The following is a 23,492-nucleotide window of genomic DNA, read 5'->3' as shown; positions in this document are numbered from 1 at the left end:
ATAATCTTACTTGTATGGTAAAGTTGGCTAATACCTAAGAAAATTTGGGGACTAAGTCGGTAACCTATTTATAGAGGTGCATAAGTGCCTGGATCATCATCTAAGGTTTCACAAAGGGCAACTGGGTACCTTCGCGGAGGTCCTGAAAGATGGAAGACAAGAGTGAGGATATAAAATCGACATCACGATTATCTTAGGGTGCAAAAACTTGGTTCCTGCATCCCCCCATACCGCTTCGAGTGATATTTCAATCTGTACTCCATGGATTGATGCCAAAAGGGCTAGTAGTATAGGGATTAACTTAGCTTCTTAATGTTGAACCTAGGTTAGAGCCCATCAAGCGAATAGATAGCCAAATGGAGATCGTATGCCAAATTTATGACCGTGGGAAGTTGATGTACTAATTTACCCAAACGGGGCCTAAAATTTTGGTGCTTCATCTCCTAGGGTTACGTTTTTGGATGTTTAGTGTTATAGACATTTTTGTGCCTCGCGACATGGAGCATGAAATGTCAATAATTACAGGGATCCTCAGTCCCTAAACATGTTGTTCTTACCCCTAAAAGAACAAGGTCATCAAACAACAGCACTTCCAATCAGTTCTCCACCTGAAAACACTTCAAAACAGGCTTATTTTGGATCATGTCAGCTGCTCCACTGAGCATCTGCGCTGGAATACAACTGCTCCTCCTTGTACCTGCGCTGGAAGTCAAATCTAATGAAGGCTACCTGCGCTGGGCGAGATTGGCCAAGTGGCACAGTCATTCTGCAAGGTGTCAACTGCCCAGGAAGCTTCCAAACTGACACTTGGTTCATGAGATTCGCCCTGTGATGAGTAAGAGGTACTTGATCACCATGTGTAAGCAAGGATCTCCAAGTGGACTCAAGGACTGAAGATTAACTAAAGTGGGAGAGGACACTAGTCAGCTTTATGCCAGCCTCAAGCTGACTCATCCTTTCTCCATTTCTCCTATATATAGAGCTCTTCTATGAGGTCTAAGGAGGCTGGAATTTTGTGTAAAGCAAGGAGGTGCTGTTGGTTTACAGTTAGAGCTATTGGGTGATTGTTTTACTAGAGGTGAAGAAGAGAGTTCTTGCTGCTGGGGAGGTGCTACTGGATTGGAGCCATTATTGGTTGTAACCTTCTCAGAACCCTATTACTTCTATCAATAAAGTTTTGCATGTTCTCCTATATACTTGTATTGCATTGATGTATTGTATTTACATGTATATTTGATTCATCCTAATCCATGCTTCAGTTATGAGTACATGTATCTTGTAGTTTTCTCTCTTGTTTGTGCAGGATCTGTGTGTGGCTGGACCGGCAAAGAGAGCAAGGAGCTGGGAACAAGAGACAAAGAGAGAGGACAAGGATCGACTAAGCGAAAGACACCAGGTTGGTTAATCTTTCTTCATTCTCTCTGTACTTTCATAAAGGAAATCATCAAAACTTTACTTTCAGTTGTTGCTAAAGACTGTCACCTTTAGAGTAGGGATAGGGTCATCCGCATCGGATACTTTTCCCCACAACATTTAGGGTTTTCCATTGTTTCTTAATAATGAATAGGCCTATGAGGCTCATTGTAACATAGTTCAAAGGCATGTAGCCGCCACATCTCTCCTTAGAGATAAGATAACATCGCTAGAGCTATCTTATTTCCATTCTTTTTGTAAGTATAGTTCAACAGTTTTCCATTAATGAAATGAAGTGTTTTTGTACCGCATCTCTATGTTTATGATTATATCTCTAAGTTGTTGCATTCCTGTTTAATTTCAGATTAGTGGTGTTGGAGCAGTCTTCTCTTTCTTTTTTTTTATTTTCATGTTCCCAACAAGGTTAGGGTATAAGGAATTAGGGCTTGATATAGTTGAACCATTGCAAGATCAGCCTCGAAAAACCCGATGACCTCCAATGGTGGAAGAAAAGAAAGACAAGGGGTCGGGAGATTTTTGGGTGTAGGAATTGCACTTAAGCAAACTCCTCAACACTTAATTGTCAACCCGGGGGATTTGTAAAATTAGATATGAAGCACAGGCAATGCCAAAGATGGTATGAATTTTCTTGATAGAAATTCCTACTTTCTTAAAGAAAAGCTTATAGAATCGAAAGAGTAAAAGTTAACTAAATCATCAAAGTAATCTAGTGTTGGAACAAGAAAGAATGCATTTGCAAAGGAATCAAAATAAAAAAGGCAATCACTCCAACTAATCAATTTTTAATTACTGAGTATGTGTTATGTTTTTCTTTAGCAGAGACACTTGGCAGTCTCGTAGAATGGGCCCTTAAACATGCTTCCTTAGAGTTTTCCTTCTTGCACTAATTTGTCCTGCACTATCGCAGTCTTCTTGCACTGGTGCAGGAACAGAGGCTTATTTAGGAGGTATAAATGGTGTATTTACCAAAGGCTTTTTACTTCATGCAAGAGCTCGAACTTCCAGGGTTTAGAGCACTCAGATCCTATGACAAGAAACTAGTTCTTGCACCTGATCAGAGCTTCCTACACTTAGCTATTAATTCTTAAAATGAGTGCTTAATTATTGCAAGTTTCAAATTAAATTGCACACATAAAAAGTGAATGTTCATGATCTTAACAAAATGTAATAATGAAGAAACAATCAATATACATTTATCCTGTCATAAGAATTTAATGAAAGAAAAGAAGATTGTGGGAAGTAAGCTAAAAATTCTTGTTGTAATACACCAACATGCACTGGTGCAGGTTCATTTCTCCTACTTGGACCAAGCGGGGAAAACCAATCAAACAGAATTGCAAGAAAGGAAATATCACACCAATGTGCACTGGTGCAGGTTCATTTCTCCTACTTGGACCAGGCGGGGAAAACCAATAAAATGGAATTGCAGGAAAGGAAATATCACACCAACGTTCACTGGTGCAGGTTCATTTCTCTTGCTTGGACCAATCAGGGAAAACCAATCTGAAATTAAGTGCGGGTAAAGAAATTGCAGGAAAAGGAAATTTATCTACTTCACACAACAGATCCACTTTCACTCAAACAAGAATGCATGTGCTGGAAATTAAATCACACTTGACAATGTAAACACAGATTACAAGGAAACAAAATGGGGTAAACGTGCTAGGTCGGCTGGACCCTAGCCAACCAACGCATTTCCCTTTTAAATAAAAATGTTGCTCAGTAACTCAGAGCAGACTCATTTGTTTAAAGGAACAAATAAGATTCGAAAAGCATGAGGTGGAGCTCTTTATTCTTATTAATTCACAAAGGCAAATTACATCATGAAATATAGAGTCCAGCCCAGATTTGGGTGATAACAAAAGGTACAATCTCCCATTTAGAAACACAGCCCTGTTACCGCCCCTCCCCTTACGTGCATAATCGCTCCTCCTTTTATAATATGTTTACATGATAATTAATTGTATCCCTTGTAAAAAATCATGGGGATTTCATCCCAACTAATTTTAATTAAATAGAATATTAGTACAACCATTCCCCTATTAAGAAATAGAGATTGAATACCAATTTTCCAAATCTGGGCATTTTCTAGATTTCTGGAAAAATTGGTATTTTTAACAAACTACCTCCAAATACCTCTTTGTATATCCTCAACCCTTATGAATTTTGGAAAACAACACAAATTATACTTAATTTCCTATACTGGGAAAAAAACCCATGTTTCAGAATTTTGAGATTCGCAACGATCGGCGTGGAAATCAAGGAGTAAATCAGTTAGCGGGAAACTGCTGCGAATTCGGGTAGAAGTTGTAAAATCTAAATTGGTGTAGGAACTTTGCCTCTATCAGAATAGGCATATAACCAACTTTGTAAACCTGCAAACACACAAACTATTATTAAATATTCTTTTAATGTTTAAATCTCATTAAAACAAAGGAATAACAAATACTTACTTATTATCTCCGCGAATGCACAAAACTATGACAATGACTAGTCAAGCTAAACAAAAGCATAAGTGATTTTGAGTAAAAGATGATAAAAAGCAAGGAAAAATAGAGGCCCAACATCCCCCCATGTTGACCTTCTTGCATGTCCTCATGCAAGGAAATCAATTGTCGCATTGTTGCTCCCTTGCAAAAAGCAAGATTAAAAACATTTATGGGCATTCGTAATGATGTTTCCTACAATCCTATGTGATCACATTTCCTATGATAGATAAAGTTTGTTTCAAGAACAAAGTGTTTGCTAGAATCTTTGATTATTTATACTAATTTCAAGAAAATCTATCACAAGGACTACAATAAAAATACCAAATTGCAAGGATGCTTCATGTTTTCACTGATCTGCTTACATCACCTAGACTACGCTGCTTTGCTGGCACTTTTTTGCTTGCACTATTGTATATGACAATGTGATTGCATTGGTGCAAGCATAAAATTTGCTAAAAAAGGGGGGAATTTTGGTAAAACATGGGCTGGACTTTAACATGACTTCCTCACTCATATGGAAGGTTTGCTTCGCCATTTCTTTGATTCTTCTGAGCATACCCTTTTGCTCTTTCTCAAGTAGATCCTACAATAAGTTCATGGGGGAACAAAGAAGTGGGAAAAGGGAAAAATTCAGAATGGGAAGGAAGTTTGTTACAGGGATTCCAGGAACAATCCCATCAAGAGGCCGTAAACAGAAGTGGGTTAGGAAAAAAATTTCAAGGGGTAAAGTGGGATTTATGAAACATATGGGAAGGTAATCATTCTGGGAATGAAGAAGAAAACTAATGGGGAATTACAAAAATGGGATATGAAGAAAGGCAGAATTTTTTTTGGAAGGTCTGCCTGCTAACCACGTTATAGTTCTAATGAAAATCTCAATTGTAAGAATGCAATAAGATTAGGCACCAAAAGTAGAAATTATAGACAAAAGAGTATGGTACATACCTGTTACCTTGTCCCAAATGAATTCCTTGTTTTGTTTCTGCCCAAAGTCTTATAATGAAAATCAAATTTTGTTGAAAATGTGCAATCTCAAAATAACTACCACAAGTTCATGCACCTACTATAGCAATCTTGTACCTAGATTATGCAGCACATATTTAGAGGCAACCACCATCAATACACATTGTTTCCAACCAGCATCTTGTGAGTAGTCATCATTGAGTAATTCATCACTCTAAATACCATGAAAGTCAAAATGAGTTATGATACCAATTAGCAACCTCTTTATTTAACACTCTAAATTCCATTGTCATCCGGAATCAAACTAACTTTCCTCTTAATATAGAACAAAGAATAACCTTTACTAAGGGTGCCACATCCTTAAAGATTCTTGATTTTTTAAAGATATAACTCAAAGCATCATGTTCAAATCATCTTTAAAACCATTTTCCAAAAAAAAAGGATAAGTTTAGGGGAAGACAAAGATAGGCAAGAAAATCGTAGTATGCAATTAACTTTAATACCATAGACATAGCCATGTTGCCCGCAGGTGTCCATAACCTCGCTAGGGGTGTTTTTTGACCCATCGAAATGTTTGTGTCACACTTACTAGGCATGGATTCAGAATTATCTTATTTTAATTTTAGATAAAGGCCACTGTTCTGGCTCGGTAACCAACTATGGCAGTGCCACTCACAAGAAGTAACATGGATGAATAGGTTGGCTTGTGATGAGACCTCCTGTCTTCCAACTTTTTAGTTGAAAGCCGTTACTCTAGCTTGGTGACCAGAAGCAGTAATTTCATGCATGCTAGGTCTCATGATCATGGTAGGTCAGCTCATCACAAGACCTCCTACCCTCCCCTAAATATTTTGTATACTCTGATTATGATTAACCTAAAAGGTTACTTAATAAGTGGGGAGACAAATCTACTCCTTAAGAGTACAGGATGACATGAAAATTTTTTAATGACTAATCATTACTAACTAGTTCCTCTGCCCTAAAGACTTATTAAAGATATCCTAGATAATGAATAAAAGACTCATTGAATTAAGAATGCTAGCATTCTCATGAATAGCTTATTATGATCTTAATAAGAGTGGTCCTCCATAGGGGGTTTCCAATAGTACCTTCTAAGGGAAACTGAAATCATATATATCAGATGACAACTTCTTAGAGTGATTAGTCATGGTTACTTTGAAAAATCATGAGGTATTAGAGTGAATCATACTCAACAAGATATGTCACAGATGTGTCTGTTAACAACCAATGTGGATCAAAAGTAGTTTTAGTGACTACACTTTAAAAATCAAAAACCCTAATAACATCTTAACAGCTTTATTCACCTACCCTACTTTACCTAAGAGATGGAATACTTCATTTTATGTATAGGAGTACTTCCAATGAAGCCATGTGTGATCAAGTGGAAATATATATTCATGCTCAAATTTATCATACAAGCTTGAAAGTGTGCATGATCATGAAAAACCAACGAATGTAAATGATATGACAACAAGAGTTTTAGAAGAGGATAATGTTTCCTTGCTTGAGTAGATTTTTAGAACCAATGTTCGATGTAATCATGGTAGCCTTGGTCCATTTCTTGATTTGGCCCATGTTGCACATCTTCTTCTTCCTTGTCATGTCGATTGTTCTCCTTAGGGTGATTAGTCTCTTGATCACATTCTAGATTTACTGATAGACATGTCAAGAACTTTCCGTTCTCAAGTTCCAATGGATATCCTTCATTGATTATAGTGCATGATTCATTCGTCTCCTCAAAAGAGACTTCTAAATCCTATTGTGACGGTGGAGAAATGGACAATTCCTTGAATATTGCTAAGAAGTTTTCTTCCTGAGAGGTAGAGATCAAGATCCCAGTAGCTGCTAGGGCTTGAGAGAGAACCTTCATACTTGTTCTCATATTTAAGTCCATCTGGTTGATTGATAGTCCCTATCTCCACACACATATTAGTAACGGGGGTTCTTACAACAACCCAAAAATGATATAATGTTAAAGATTAGGATCTGAAGATAATTGATTTTAAAAGTTATTGGCTGAAATAAAGCTCACCACACTTGCAAAAAGATAAAGGAAGACTTATCCCTATTGCATCAACAGAAAATTCTTACCAAACCAAATCGCCTCCCCGGGAATGGCGCCAAAATGTTGGGTGTAGGAATTGCACTTAAGAAAATTCCACAACAATTAATTGTAAACCGGGGGGATTCGTAAACTTAGAGACGAAGCACAATCAATGCCAAAGATGGTATGAATTTTCCTAATATAAATTCCTACTTTCTTAAAGAAAATCTTGTAGAATCGAAAGAGTAAAAGAAAAATGAATCATCAAAGTAATATCATGCTAGAACAAGAAGGACTGCATTTACAAAGGAATCAAAATAGAAAAGGCAATCACTCCAACTGATCAATTTTTAATTATTGAGTATGTGTTATGTTTTTCTTTAGTAAAGACACTTGTAAGTCTTGTAGAATGGGCCCTTAAACCTGCTTCTTTAGAGATTTCCTTCTTGCACTAATCTGTCCTGCACTATCGCAGTCTGCTTGCACTAGTGCAGGAACAAAGGTTTATGCAGGAGGTATAAATGTTGTCTTTACCAAAGGCATTTTAATTCATGCAAGGGCTCAAACTTCAAAGGTCCAGAGCACTCAAATCCTATGACAAGAAACTAGTTCTTGCACCTGATCAGAGCTTCTTGCACGTAGCTATTAATTCTTAAAATGAGTGCTTAATTATTGCAAGTGTAAAATTAAATTGCACAGATAAAAAGTGAATGTTCCTGATCTTAGCAGAATGTAATAATGAAGAAACAATCAATATTCATTTATCTTGTCATAATAATTTAATGAAAGAAAAGAAGATTGTGGGAAGTAAGATAAAAATTCTTGCTGCAACACACCAATGTGCACTGGTGCAGGTTCATTTCTCCTACTTGGACCAGGCGGGGAAAACCAATCTGAAATCAAGTGCAAGAAAATAAATTGTAGGAAAAGGAAATTTATCTACTTCACACAACGGACCTACCTTCACTCAAACAGGAATGCATGTGCTGGAAATTAAATCACACTTGACAATGTAAACAAAAATTATAGGGAAACGAAATGGGGTAAACGTGTTGGGTTGGCTAGGCCCTAGCCAATCAACGTGTTTCCCTTTTAAATAAAAATGTTGCTTAGTAACTCAGATCATACTCATTTGTTTAAAGGAACAAATAAGATTCGAAAAGCATGAGGTGGAGCTCTCTATTCCTATTAATTCACAAAGGCAAAGTACATCATGAAATACAGAGTCCAACCGAGATTTGGGTGATAACAAAAGGTACAATCTCCCATTTAGAAACACAGTGTTGTTACGCCTCTCCCCTTACGTGCATAATTGCTCCTCCTTTTATAATATGTTAACATGATAATTAATTGTATCCTTTGTAAACAATCATGGGGATTTCATCCCAAATAATTCTAATTAAATAGAATATCAGTACAACTATTCCCCTATTAAAAAATAGAGATATAATACCAATTTTCCAAATCTGGGCGTTTTCTAGATTTCTGGAAAAATTGGTATTTTTAAAAAAATATCTCCAAACAACTCCACGTGTCTCCTCAACCATTACGCATTTTGGAAAATGGCATGCGTCTTAATTTCCTATATTGGGAAAAAACCCATGTTTCAGAATTTTGAGATTCACAACGATCAATGTGGAAATCGAGGAGTAAATCAACTGTCGGGAAACTGTTGTGAATTCGGGTGGAAGTTGTAAAATTTGAACTGGTGCAGGAATGTGTGGTGTAGAAATCCTACTAGTACTAGTGCAATAATGTGTGGTGCAGGAACTTCGCCTCTATTAGAATAGGCATATAACCAACTTTGTAAACCTGCAAACACACAAACTATTATTAAATGTGCCTTTAATGTTTAAATCTCATTAAAACAAAGGAATAGCAAATAATTACTTATTATCTCCATGAATGCACAAAATTACGACAATGACTAGTCAAGCTAAACAAAAGCATAAGTGATTTCAAGTAAAAGGTGATATAAAGCAAGGCAAAATAGAGGCCCAACAGAGATCCTTTCAAAAAGTTACTCGAAGAAGCTCTCGAGCGATAGAGGGATGCGATGATGGATAAATTTACCCAGATCCTTCGACGGCTACCCACAAGCGATGCATCTTCATCCAACAGCCACTCTAGAGGCACCACTCCTTTTAAGGCACAAGTTAACTTCAATATTCCCATATTCAAAGACCTGATCGATGCAGACGTCGTATATAAATGGTTAAATCTATTAGAAGGATATTTTTCAGTTCATGACTTTCCCAATCGGGTAAAGATTACATTTTCACTTCTCAAAGCCACCCCATATGTCAAGGACTAGTGGGAAACCTAGTTTGAACAAAAGAACGAGAGTGAACCCTCGTTGTTTTCAATTGCACCCACTTGGAATTCTTTCCGAGACACCATCAAGGAACAGTATTACCCTGTTGGGAGCTATGAAGATAAATACATAAAGTGGACCATGCTATGGCAGGGAAGGGACCAAGATGTGTCAAAGTTCACAAATACTTTCCATACCCTTCGCATGAAGCTAGGTATTAAAGGATACTGAGCAGAATTTGGTGCTCAATTACCGTGACTATCTACACATGTACATCCACAATGAAATGGAGTTCCTGAACATTTCCTCGCTCGGCACAGCGTATCGGTATGTTATAAAGCTTGAGCAGAAGTTTAAATAGAAGAAGGGGGAATTTAGAGCTGCGAATCCAAAGTAAGGAAAAGGCCCCCCAAACCACAGAAAAATGGACCAAGCCAAGGCGGGGCTACCTAGGACAACCCGTCGAAGCCGCAAGCAAGGAACAACACCGCAAAGATGAAGAAGGACATGGGAAAATTGTGTGAGTTCCATAAGAGCTCCACTCACAATAAAAATGAGTGTTGGACCAAGAAGTCATTGGTGGTCGAGCTGAAGGCTTCCAAATCAGATGCAAGTTCCAACTCTAAATTAGAACCTGATAAGGGGACTAACAAAGGGAAGTAGATCATTGATGTGGAGCCCAATGCTACCATGGCCACCATAAAGATCCAGAAAATTGAGCCTGAAGATTGAGAAGAGGGGGGATGCCTCTTCCACTCATAAATATGGGTGAAGGGTTCTCTGCTGCAATTCATTGTCGATAGCAGGAGCCAAAAGAACCTCATTTCATCCGAAGTTGTGAAGCGGCTGGGCCTAAAGAATACAACACATCCATAATGGTACACCATTAGTGTCTTCACCAAGGATGAGATTTTCATGTCAACCAGTAGTGCCGCCTTCCCTATAGAATCAAGCCCTTCACAGATGAGGTATTGTGTGACATTGATCCTCTTGAAGTTTCTAATGTATTGTTAGGAAAACCATACTTGTGGAAGCGACATGTTGCATAGGAGAGTAGACCTCGCTCTGTGATTATTACTTTGGCTAATAAGTTGTAAAGGATACCCGAGGTAGCCCTGCCTACCGCCATCTCTTTGATCACTACAAAGCAATGCAGTAAGATAATTTCCCAGACCATGAAATCCATTTTCCTTATGATTCATCCCAAGGCAAGAAGAAATTTGCAGCCATGGCTTCCAGGCAGGGCTCCTTTGCACAACAGCAACAGATGGGCAAAGTTATGGAGGAGTATAGGGACATTTTCACCTCACCCACAGGGGTACCTCTACACTGTCAGGTCAACCACTCCATCAATCTGACCTTGGGCACACTGCTACCCAATGTATCTATATATTGATGCTCATTTCTAGAGAATGATGAGATCAAGAGGTAGATTCAGGAACTACTATAGAAAGGGCACATCAGGCCAAGCTCATCACCCTATGGGAGCTCGATTGTATTGGTACAAAAGAAGGATGGGACTTGGAGACTCTGTATGAACAAGATCACTGTCTAGAATAGGTACCCAATCCCGTGGATTGATGACCTTCTGGACCAGCCCAACAGGGCCAAATATTTCAGCAAGATTGACTTGAAGTTAAGTTATGACCAGGTGCCTATTGAACCCTCCTTTTTCTGGAAGATGACCTTCAAATCCAAGGAGATCCTTTTCAAATGGTTGGCCATGTTGTTTGGATTGACGAACACCCCTGCAACCTTCATGAGAATGATGGATGACATATTGTGGCCCTTCACCAACGCATTCATGGTGGTGTGTCTAGATGATAGCTTGATCATCAGCCAAAGTTGTGAAGAACGCCTCCACCATATTCAGTAAGTCCTTCAAACCCTTCGACAACACAAGTTGTGTGCTAACTTGGAGAAATGCACATTTCTCCTAACCTAGTTTCAGTATCTGGGGTACATCATTGATGAGGAGGGTATACATGTGGACCCATCTAAGATAAAAGTCATTCAATATTGGCCAGCCCCAACCACTCTAACAGAGATCCGCAGCTTTTTGGGACTTGCCAATTTCTACCGTAGGTTCATGTTAGGGTGTTCTCATATCACTTTGCCTTTTAGTCAAGTCACCAAGGGTGGAGGAAAAGAAAAGTTATTTTGGTCGGAAACCTAGCAACGAGCATTCTCCAAGTTAAAGAATTGCCTCTGTTCCGCACCAGTGCTCACATTACCAGACCTACAATAACCATTTGAGATTGAGATAGAGGCCTCTGACTATGCTATTGGGGAGTTCTTACTCAACATGGGCATCCAATGGCTTACAATAATGAGACACTTTCAGATACAGTCCGAAAGTACCCCACTTACGAAAAAGAAATGTATTCCAATGTGCAGGACTATCATTAACGGAAGCATTACATTTTGGGGAAGGAAACAATCATCCACACAGACCATTGGCCTCTATAGTTCTTACGGACTCAAGGGAAGTTGCAAAATGATTGCCATCATAAATGGTCCACCTATATACAACAGTCCCATTTGAACATTAAATATAAGAAGGGCAGCACCAATAATGTCGTTTATTGCCTGAGTAGACCACCGATCATGTCGCTAATCACTGTTCTCAACTCCTATGGGCATGAGACATTGGGGTGGCCACATATTTACAAGAGCGAACCAGAATTCCGTAGCATATACTAGACACTCTTGGAAGTGAAGAAAGATACAAATTTTCACCTTCGGGATGCATTGTTATCCCACTTGGGACACATATGTGTTCCTTCAAGTGAGCGTACCAAGATAATTTGACAGGCGCATTACAGTCAGGTCGCTAGACATTTCAGAGTAGAGAAAATAGCGGCAGTATTGCAGAAGTATTTTTATTGGCCGAAACTTCATCAGGATGTTGGGAAGTACATTAGATCCTACAACACTTGTGCCATTGCCAAACCAACCATCAAAGAATCAAGGCTTGTATACTCCTTTACCTACTCCTAGTTGGCCTTGGGAATCTTTCTCCATGGATTATAAGGCAGGCCTTCCTTCTACTAAGCATGGAAATCATTGTGTTTTCATGGATGTCGATAGATTCTCTAAGATGGCCATCATGGCGGCCGGCAAGAAGAGTTTCTCAACAGAGGCCACTACTAAGATCCTCTTTGAGCAAGTGTGGGTACACTTTTGGATCCCGCAGTCCATTATCTCAAATCGGGACAACAGGTTCCTAAGTGCATTTTGGTCAAGTCTCTGGTTGATGTTGGATACAAAACTCACTAATTCCACAGCTTTCCATCCCCAAACTGATGGCCAAACAAAGGTTGTCAACAGAATGATTGTACACATTCTGCAAATGTACAACACGAAGCATCCACACACATGGGATGAAAGTCTCCCCTATGTACAACATATCTACAATGGAGCTCTCCATAGCTCAACAGGCCACATTGATGTGGCCATACCATTTGCAACCACTCAGGTAGATCCAGTTCATGTGCAATCCGAAGTTGAAAGGGCTAACAACTTCATTGAGGGCATTCAACATATCCACCAATAGATCCATGATATACTGGACAAATCCAATGTTAAGTACAAGCAGTTACACGATCAACATCGAGTGCCACACAAGTTCTAGGTGGGTGACAAAGTTTGGCTTCATTTATAGAAATAGAACCTTGTTGGGCCCCACCGCAAGCTTTTCTCACTCTAATATGAGCCATACACCATCACCAAGGTCGTCGGTGACAATGATTTCAAGCTCACATCCCACCTTTCCTTGGTCAACACCAAGTGTTCAATGTAGATTGCCTTGGCCATACTTCCCACCATTGTTGGACACATATGATTTCGTAGAACAGCTCACGCCAACAGAGCTAAACCCAGACTGCATGGAACAGTCCACCACAAATCATATCACGGACACACAGATCAAGAAAACTCGCCAGGAGAAGATCCAACTAGACTGGATTGTCAAAGCTGGCCAACTCCTTCACCAGGGTAAGTGGCTCACTAGGGATCAAGTTCAGTGGAAGTTTCCCCATCTCATGGAGGCACTCAACACAATGGGGACCACTGCTTCCTAAGGGGGGAGGAATGATCCAGGTGGATAATGTTGGCCACCTGCCTATTCCACTTGGACCCCCAACACTATCTCTCTCAGTTTTTCAGTTTTCGTAATTGTATCATAGTTTGCTATTTTTGGTCGTTTTTCAAGTCCTAAACTTCCAAATCCGTTTTGAGGCCCTAAACAACGTTTTTAGGGAAAACGAAGAGATTGGAAATGTCTTAAGCAAGCTTGTTATTTTGTTTTAGGCCTTCTCTTTGATATCTTCGAAATGAGGTATTATGATAGCTAAACAGAGATCATATGCCAAAGTTACGACCTCGACAAGATGATGTACCGATTTACCCAAATGGGACCCACAATTTTGGCACTTCATCTCCTAGGGTTAGGTTTTTGGATATTTAGGGATTTCCATTGTTTCTCAATAATAAATATTCCTTTGAGCCTCATTGTAACACAGTTCAGAGGCATGTAGCCACCACAACTTTCCTCAGAGATAAGTTAACATCGCCTAAGCTATCTTATTTCCATTCTATTTATAAGCATAGTTCAATATTTTTCCATTAATGAAATGAAGTGTTTTTCTACCACCTCTCTGTGTTTATGATTATATATGTAAGTTGTTGCGTTCCTGTTTAAGTTCGGATCAGTGATATCAAAGCGGTCTTCTCTTTCTTTTTTTTTCTTTACATGTCCCTAAAGAGGTCAAGGGATAAGGAATTAGGGCTTTATCTGTTTGAACCATTACGAGATTAGCCTTGCAAAACCCGACGACCTCCCATGGCGAAAGAAAATAAAGATGATGGGGTAGGAGATCCTTTCAAATTGTTGCTCAAAGAAGCTCTCAAGTGACAGAGGGACGCGATGATGGATAAATTTTCCCAGATCCTTCGATGCCTACCCACAGGCGATGCATCTTCATCCAAAAGCCACTCTGGAGGTGCCATTCCTTTTAAGGTACAAGCTAACTTCGATATTCCCATATTCAAAGGCCTAATCGATGCAGACGTTGTAGATAAATAGTTAAATCTATTAGAAGGATATTTTCAGTTCATGAGTTTACCAATTAGGAAACTATTACATTTTCACTTCTTAAAGCTGCCCCACACATCAAGGACTGGTGGGAAACCTACTGTGAAAAAAAGGATGAAATGTTGGGTTGTGCTATATTCTTTCCACGACTAGCCCACCTAGTTAACCGGGGGGCGACCTACCTGTGGTTTTGTGCATGGTTTTCGCACATGGTTTTGGACACAATGGTTTTTGGTCCATGGTTTTGGACGCGATGGTTTTTCGGTCCATGGTATTGGATGCTTCAGCATGTATAAATATATATTGTAGCAACGAAAGGAACATATTGAAAAATCAAGCTGGTACTCCCAGTTTTGGGATGCAGGGGAAAATATATGTGTATATGTGTTTTATGTGTTATGCTATCCCATTGTTTATTTTCTGTGTTTTAGAATTCATATGCAGGTAATTTCTATACGGTGTTAAAACCTACATTTGGTATCAGAGTTGTTTTGGCTTCAAGGGGATGCCTTTGTTGCTGAGGGGTGTTATAGCTCCAAATATCACTCTTATGGTTTGTGATGTTGCACTCATGGCCTAGGGCAACCCCTCCTTCCAGACCTGGTCCTAAAATTTAAAAAACAGTGTTTTATCCCCTATACGCGACATTTCCCTGAGTTAAACGCATGTACACGCGGGTCTGTGTATACCCAACCTGCGTGTATGTATTAAAACACTTAAAAAAATAAATAATTCCTTATTTTCGGGTGGAGATCGCAGGTTTTACCTGTTGATCACCTGTTAGTGCCCGTGGCCCAACTGTTCCCAACCAACTCCTAACTAAAAAACTACTTTGGAGATGGTATAAAAAGACATCAAAGGGAAGGCCTAAGAGGAGAGAAAAGAGAGCAAGATTATTATGCTGAGATTTTCCCCTTAGACCAGGTCTGAAGTCCTTGGTGCTTTCTACACTTCCCCCATTTTGCATAGGAAACCCTTGTTTCCATGTGTATTGGTGACCATTCATCCTTTATATCACCATTGAGTAAGACTTGGAAGGAGCTCTTGTTGGAGGCTTGAGGCTGGAACGAATCCGAGAGGAAGCTTTGCTTGGAGCCTGCTGAAGGTGTTTCAGATGAAATCTTTCCGTTATATGTACTTTACTTGCCTTTATATAAAGAAACACGTCTTGGTTCCCGAAACAATCTTTCTTTATGCTTATGAGATTCTTGTTTTGAATTCTTATGCAAGTAGTTACTCAAAGATTTTTATAACTAACTTTATAGCATGAAGATGGTTTGTGTATAAGCATTTTTCCATGTACTGCTGTGTTCTTTGATTTGTTTGTTTTACAGGTCAAAGGAGAAGAAGGGAAATCCAAGAAGGGTTTGGACCTTAAAGGCCTTCTCGAACGTAGGACCTTAGGTACGTACCCTCAACATTAGAATTTTCTTACAGTAAAGATAATGGTTGTGTGTGTGTTTCTTTGAATAAGCAATTTTTAGTCTAGTAGAGTCTTAACCCAAAGGACCCTCGGGGTACTTTTCCCTCAACCAGAATTGGCGACTCCACTGGGGAACAACACTCTTGTTGTTCCTAGTTTGGGTAGTCTTCAAGCCAATCAAGGCTCAGCCCCTCTGTTTGTTGGCTCTGACTGTTTGATCTGTTCTTGAACTCTAAGCTTTTCTAGTTTTTTCAGTCTGTATTTTTTATTTTTCTTGAAAATCTTCAGATACGTTGTTTTTCTGGATTACAGAAGCGTATGTACGCAAGTTGTACTAAGTGAACCCGCGTATACGCGAGTTTCCTCAGTTACAGTCGCGTGTACACGCATTCTGCACATCACTGCAGGCGCGTATATTATATAATTTTCAAGATTTATAAATTTTCTTTTTGCTAAATGTTTGTCTGGTGGTTTGGGTCAGTTTGAAGCAGTCATTTTCCAGTAACAGTCCTGTGTTTAACAGGGGGCATCTTGTTTTGAACTCTCTCTAGTTATAAGGAGTATCAGTCTTATTTTCGTTGATTGCAAGCGTCATTGTTTTTTGACACACAAGATTTCTGGTTAAGAGTCTTGACTGCTCTGTTTTGGCAGAGTAGGAAGATTGGATTCAATCTTTGTGTTCATTTTGTTTCGGTGACCCTTTTGTTTGCTTAACGAAATCATTTTTTTGACCATTTGCTCCTTCGTTTCGGGAAAGTTGTTAGTTAACATTTTCTTGAAACTTGTCTTTTGATCTTTGGACTTTCATTGCTGCTTTTGATTGTCAAGAGCGATTTCAAACGCATTTATTTTTGTTGGATTTTCATCATTTGAAAGGTGTCAATTCACAAAAGTGTTTGGTTGCTTATTCGTCAATCATTGGTGTTAGTATTTTTGAGAGCCTTCTTTGAAAAAGACTTCTTGGTTTGATTGAAAGAAAATCTTTTGAAAGTTTTGAGTTTCGCTTTCTTAAACTTGCTTTTCATTTGATTTCCTTTTTTGCGAAGTGAAAGTGCTTTGTGTTTATGTTCGAACTTGTTTTTATTGTTTGGACGAAATGATTGGTAACACATCATCTTCTATCTAAGCATCTTAGTGGCAAGACAAATTTGATAAGGCAGCAACTTTCCTTCTTTGTTTTTAGAGTAGTCTTTAAATCTTGCATCCACATATGGTTCTTGCATTACGATAGATTTGCATCTCTTTTTAGGCATATATAGTTTTGTTAGTTTTTGTGAGTGTGGAGTCTGAAAAGAAAAGTAAAATTTGTTTATATTAGAAGTACCTTCTGAACCTCATAGAAATTGCTCTTCATCGAAAACAAAAAGTGCATGTGCATGTAGCTAAGTTTTATTAATTTCTTTTGCGTCCATAAAAACACCACAAGTTTCATCTCCATTACCTTGTGACTTAAAGAACAGCCTAATAAAATCAAGCGCTAATTAAAATCCATTAGAACTTTTTGTTTTAGTCAGTTACACCAACAAGTTTAGGATTTGAGGGCCTTGGATTAGGCGAGTGGAGAGTTAACTCTCCAAGGCCACATAAAACGTCAAACATAAGAGTCTGATTAACGAGAGTAAGGAATACCAGGAAAGCTCCGGATCTGGGAGTTAAGCACGAGGGTTTGTGAAGACAGGGAAGAGAGATACCCCCTCTCCTACTTGTCCGAACTTACCTCACGACTGTTCCGCCTGGCTTCTGCGACGAGTTGGTACCCATAGTTGCCTCTCCTAGGGATCTACACAGGTGGCTGTGGAGGGGAATCCCGTGGCACCTGAGGTTGACGTTGTATCACTCTCAACAGTACTACTGGAGGGCACCCTTGCGAAGCTTGGGGGCTTGCACTGGCGCAGGCTGTGGTTAGGAGGTCAGCGTAACTTCCTCTGATACCTTCGCTGGTAGGCCTGGGCCCTCATCATCCCAGACTATCTTCGGAAGGCCCCTTGATTCACTTTCTCGTATTTTGGTGTTCGGTCCTAATCACCCAGAGCGGAAATACTTGGAAGTTGTTTGACTGGCTGTATCTTTAGGGACTTTATAGTGTGTGCTATGTGCTCCTAGTTGGCCTAGCTTTTATTTTTTGAGTCTTTAGTTAGATCATAACAAAAAATTCAAAGTGGCTGACCGATCTCCAAGATGGTCTCGAAGACTTCGTGGTCTCTCGCCACCAAGTTTAGAGCCTTCTCCTAGAAGGCACAGAAGCAATACTACCGGTGGGGTTCGTCCCGCGCCGGTTGACGCATCGGGGATTGATCCTCCTCTCGGGGACATTAGCGGCCAAGCAAGGCCTGGCACTTCTGAGCAAGAGAGGGACACTCCAGTCCTTTCTCGAGTTCGCTTTCAAGCGGAGAATAACGTAGAGGTAGAAGAATTCTCGGTGTCGTTAGGGGCTCCAAATTCTCCACTACCATCTAGTCATCCAGACGTATTGCAATACGTTGGGCCTCCGTTACATAGACCATCAAGTCTGGGTTACGCTACGCGCCTACCATTCATGACCACTACTGGAAGCATGGCTTCTACGAGTGCTACGACTATGCAAACCCCTACATCGGTGCAAGGGGGAGGAACCATTTCCATCTCCTCCGCTTCCTTGTTCGGATCTTTAGCTAGCACATCTTTAGTGGGGTCTACCTCCATTCCGTCCACGAGTGGAAATGCCCAAACCAATGCTTTTGGTACTAGAATCTTCCCTTTTGGCACCCAATCACAGGGTATTCCATCGGTTCCGTTTAGTGCTGCTACGTCCATGATGGGCAGATCAGCTTCATTCCAAGGTTTTCCTTTCGGAAGTGGTCATATACCACATTCCAACCTGACGGTAGGATCCATGCCTTTTTCTTCTATAGGACAACGCAGCAATCCTTTCCAAGGTTGGAATAACCCTGGGGTTAGTAGCGCAGGAGCTGGGAATTCGTTTAGCGGCCAACAAGGGAATAGGCCATACTCCACGGTTAGCATGTTTCAAAGTATTCCTCCCATTGCTTCGGCTTGGAATCCATATCAGGGGTTATCAACTCCTTACCATTCTTTAGGAGGAAACTTTGCAGGTTATGGAGGTTATACGGCAGGGGTTGGTCAAACTCCGAATTTTGCGAGACCATAAGGCTTGCCTTTTGGTTCAGCCGGTTCTACTGGTCACTTCATGCAGCCTGGTGCCTCCCAGATTCCAGGACAATCTTTTCAGAGCTTAGGGAGTTCTGCCCAGTCTGGGTGGAATCCCCTAGGTCCTCCTAGGCTTCCGTTTCTGGCAACGTTAAACTTGCCAGATCTCACTAAGTTAACAAATGACCCAATCAAGTATAATCTGGCCTGGCCTCCGGTCCCAACCAAACTCCCTTCGGACATTCCAAAATTCGAAGGGAAGAGTGGTGAAGACCCAGGCGACCATGTAACCACGTTCCATCTGTGGTGCTCATCCAACTCCCTCATCGATGATTCGATTAGGTTGAGACTCTTTCAGCGCACCTTGACTGGTAATGCGGCCAAGTGGTATATAGAGTTGCCAGGGGGCAGCTTTACATCGTTCGCCGACTTAGCCAATATTTTCTTAAATCACTTCCAGTTGCCTGTCCGCTATGATGCCGGAACTGAACTTCTGGCCACCTTTCGTCAGGATAAGGCTACCCACTTTTCCGATCACATTCAGGAATGGAGACGGAGAAAGAGGCTCATTAAAGTCGAAATCCCTCCGGAATACTGTCTCGAGTGGTTTTTGAAGTCTTTACAACCCGAGATCTCCAAGGATGTCTCCATGTCTGGGGTCTATTTTGAGGAGCAAGCCATTTTTAGGGCCCAACAATTAGAATTGATCTACTCTCAGTCTGGGATCCTACAAAAGTACTTGCCAGATGCTCCTGGATCTAAGGTTGATTTAGCTAAGCCGAAGCCAGGTCCGCACACGGATGGTATCATTGGGTCAGTAGACACAACTACAGTGAACTTGTTGAATCAATTGCAGCAATTGTCTGCAAACTGCTTCTAACAACCAAGTCACATTGTCTAATCCTCCCGCTTCCCAAACTTCTTCAATTAATGCCGTCCAATACGATAACCCTAAAGGAAATCAAAGTTCCAATGGGAAAAAGAAAGGACATGGTAAGAAGAAGAATTCGGATGGGAAGCCCGATGCAAATAAATCTGGTAACAATGCTGGTGGTGGTAAAGGTGAGTCGAGAAAGAAAGTTAAGTTTCCTTGCAAATTATGCAGTGGAGACCATCTAACTCATCTTTGCCCAAAGATTGAAGACGCTCAGTGCTTGTTAGGACAACAAGGGACTTCTAGTTCGCAAGCTGTGTTAACTAACCCATTTCCCCAAGGGCAGCAACTTCTTGCTGGCGCGAGTTCGAACCCTGGGACCTCCTCAGGGGGCAACCAGGATGGGGAAAAAGCATCAAATGTTTTTATGATGGGTTCAAATGTCCATGTGACTACTCAATCATGTGATTATGGTGAAGCCAAAACATCTAAGGATAAAACTGTTCCCGGAAGTACTGACCTTCATATTGAGCAACCCCCTGTTGAGACTATACCTCGGATACCGAAAGGTTCCGCCAAACGCGCGACGATTAACCCCAATGCTAGGGCCGCCCAAAATTACTCCATTGTGGAGGATCTGGCTCAAAGCCCGTGTGCAATGTCCGCTTTAGAGGTTCTCCAGTCGTGTCCGGCTCAGAGAAGTGCTTTACTCTTCGCAATTGGAGCAGTTGATCCGGCTAACTCTTTAGTGCTCACTTTTGACATGTTAAATGTCAAAAAGCGACTCCCTCATCATATGGCTTTTCAGATAAAGTCCACATACCGGAAAATCAATATTTTTCGCACCGTTATAGATGAAGGAGCTTCCACCTGTGTCATGTCAATGTCATGTTGGAAGGCTATTGGTTCACCTTCGGATGTTCCTTCACCAACTGTCTTGACTGCATTTGATGGTCATTCTCACACGCGACATGGGATTATCCCGACCTTTCCTATATGTGTTGGAGGGAAGGTCGCTAATATCGAAGTTGAAGTCGTAGATGCTAACCTAGACTATAATATCCTATTAGGAAGGAACTGGGTATACAAAATGGAAGCCGTTGTATCGACTCTGTTTCGTGTCATTTGCTTTCCTCATGAGGGGAAAATTGTTAAGGTTGATCAATTGGACTATTCCTTAATCGATCCTCAAGCAAGCTCCGACTCTACTATTCCTTTGGTGGATAACCCTCGCCCGTCGATTGAGAATTTAGGAGTAGGGATGTATTCCTCATTGATGGGTACGTTTGATCTTCCCTCTCCTTTTGCAAAAATCAATGCTATTTCATCATCCAAGGAGTCTCCTCGAGAAGAGTTCTTCCGAACTCATCATTTTTCCAACTCTTGGACCTTGCCTTCACCTACGACCACATTAGTTGAAGGACAAGTAAATGGAATGGCGTTTCCTATATCCGCAGCTGAGCTTAGATATCAGTCTATCGTAGACGCTGCAGATAACCACTCCACTCCTTTTTCTAAAGAAGAGTTGGATGGTCATGTGGCCCCAGCCTGGAGCCTAGATTCTATCTCTACCTTGGATTGCTTGGATTCAATTTTACCTTTTGAAGAAGCAATCCTTGAAGCAATGATGGGTATAGATCAACCTTGGGAAGACTTACACCATCGTTCGTACTTTCTTCCTCCTTTGCAGGAAGTAGAATCTAGGTTTTCCGAGCTCTGTACTAGTGATGTTGATATGGTGTCAAACCCTTTGGCTCCAGCACACATTCGCACCGAAGGTAATATGTCGGTAATTTCAAAAATGATACCCATCAACATCTCTAGGGACCCTAACATCATTGAGAATATCTTCATCGGAATCGAATGTTCCCCTGAAGAAATTCAAATCTACACCGACCTCTTTAAGGAATATCGTGACGTATTTGCTTGGTCTTATGAAGAAATACCTGGCATTGATCCTTCTATAGTTCAACATGAGATCAAGACATATGAAAATGCGAAACCTATTCGTCAAAGACTTCGTCCGGTTAACCCTAGGAAAGCAGCAGCTATCAAAGCTGAAGTCCAGAAGCTGCTAAAGGCGGGTTTTATATACCCTGTTCCTCTTACCGATTGGGTTTCTAATCCAGTCCCCGTAGATAAAAAGCAAGGAACAATCCATGTATGCATCAATTTTAGGGATCTAAATAAGGCTTGTCCAAAAGACAATTACCCCACGCCATTTATCAATCAAATTATCGACGAGTGTGCGGGTAACGAGATTTTTTCCTTCATGGATGGTTTTTCAGGTTATAATCAAATCTCTATCCATCCTGAGGATCAGCATAAGACAGCCTCCATATGTCCCTGGGGTACCTTTGCATATCGAAAGATGCCTTTTGGTCTTAAAAATGTTGGAGCCACTTTTCAGCGGGCCATGTCATACGCTTTCCACGACATCAAACATGTCATCGAGGCATACTTAGATGATCTCGCTGCTCGTTCTCGAAAGAGAACAGATCACCCTAGTCATCTTCGATTAGTCTTTGAGAGATGTCGTTTTTATAAAATCTGGTTGAATCCCAACAAGTGCGTTTTCGCGGTTACGTCTGGTCGGCTGTTAGGGTTTATTGTGTCCAATGAAGGGATTCGGGTTGATCCCTTCAAGGTTGAGGCAATAATTCAGTTGCCTCCCCTGTCTTCACTTCGGCAACTTCAAAGTCTTCAAGGGAAGGCTAACTTCTTAAGACGGTTTATAGCAAATTACGCTGAGATTACTAAAGGGTTCATGCGTCTACTACGGAAGGGAGTTCCATTTATATGGGATGACTTTGCGCAGCGGTCGTTTGATGCTTTGAAAAAAGCATTAATCTCTGCCCCGCTTTTGAGTCCACCGGATTATGGTAGAGACTTCCTTTTATATCTCGCTGCAGCAGAATCAACCATTGGTATGGTTCTAGTTCCGGAGGACGATGCTCTTGCCGAGCACGTCATTTATTATTTGAGCCGAGGCTTAATAGGCCTGAACTTCGCTATTCTCCGGTTGAGAAGTTGGCCTTGGCAGCTGTCCATGCTGTCCAACGGCTCCGTCATTATATTTTGCTGCGTAAAACTTTTGTCTTAGCGGCAGTCAATCCATTTCAATTTGTCCTCAGTAGGCGAGTGATTGGGGGCAAATATAATAGATGGATAGTCATTTTGCAAGAATTCGATCTCGAGTTCTTGTATGCCAAATCTAAGAAATCCATGGTTTTTGTGGAACTTATCTCGGAGCTACCTTGTGGAGATGATATTTTTTATGAGGAAAGTTTACCCGATGAACATATATTCCTCATCTCTGCACAAGACCCTTGGTATGGAGATATCATAGTTTATCTCCAGACTTCGAAGTGCCCCTCTACTTTCTCCAAGGATGAACGTCAAAAATTACGTCACCTGGCAAAAAACTATGTTATTGTTGGTGACACATTATATCGTCGAGGGGTTGACTCAATCCTCCGGCATTGTTTAACCTTAGAGGAAGCAGAGTCCGTGCTCAATGATTGCCATAGTGGAGCTTGTGGTGGTCATCTATCAGGGGTTGCTACAGCCCAACGCATCTTACGTGCTGGCTATTTTTGGCCTTCACTTTTTAAGGACTGTGTGGAAGCGGTTAAACGTTGCCACCCATGTCAAATCTTTACTCGGAAGATGTGTGCACATCTAGCTC

The sequence above is a fragment of the Pinus tabuliformis genome, chromosome 6 (assembly GCF_031772625.1).
Source record: "Pinus tabuliformis cultivar Carrire ecotype Pingquan chromosome 6, CPIR1, whole genome shotgun sequence".
NCBI classification, from domain to species: Eukaryota; Viridiplantae; Streptophyta; class Pinopsida; order Pinales; family Pinaceae; genus Pinus; species Pinus tabuliformis.
This window is presented reverse-complemented; position numbering follows the sequence as displayed.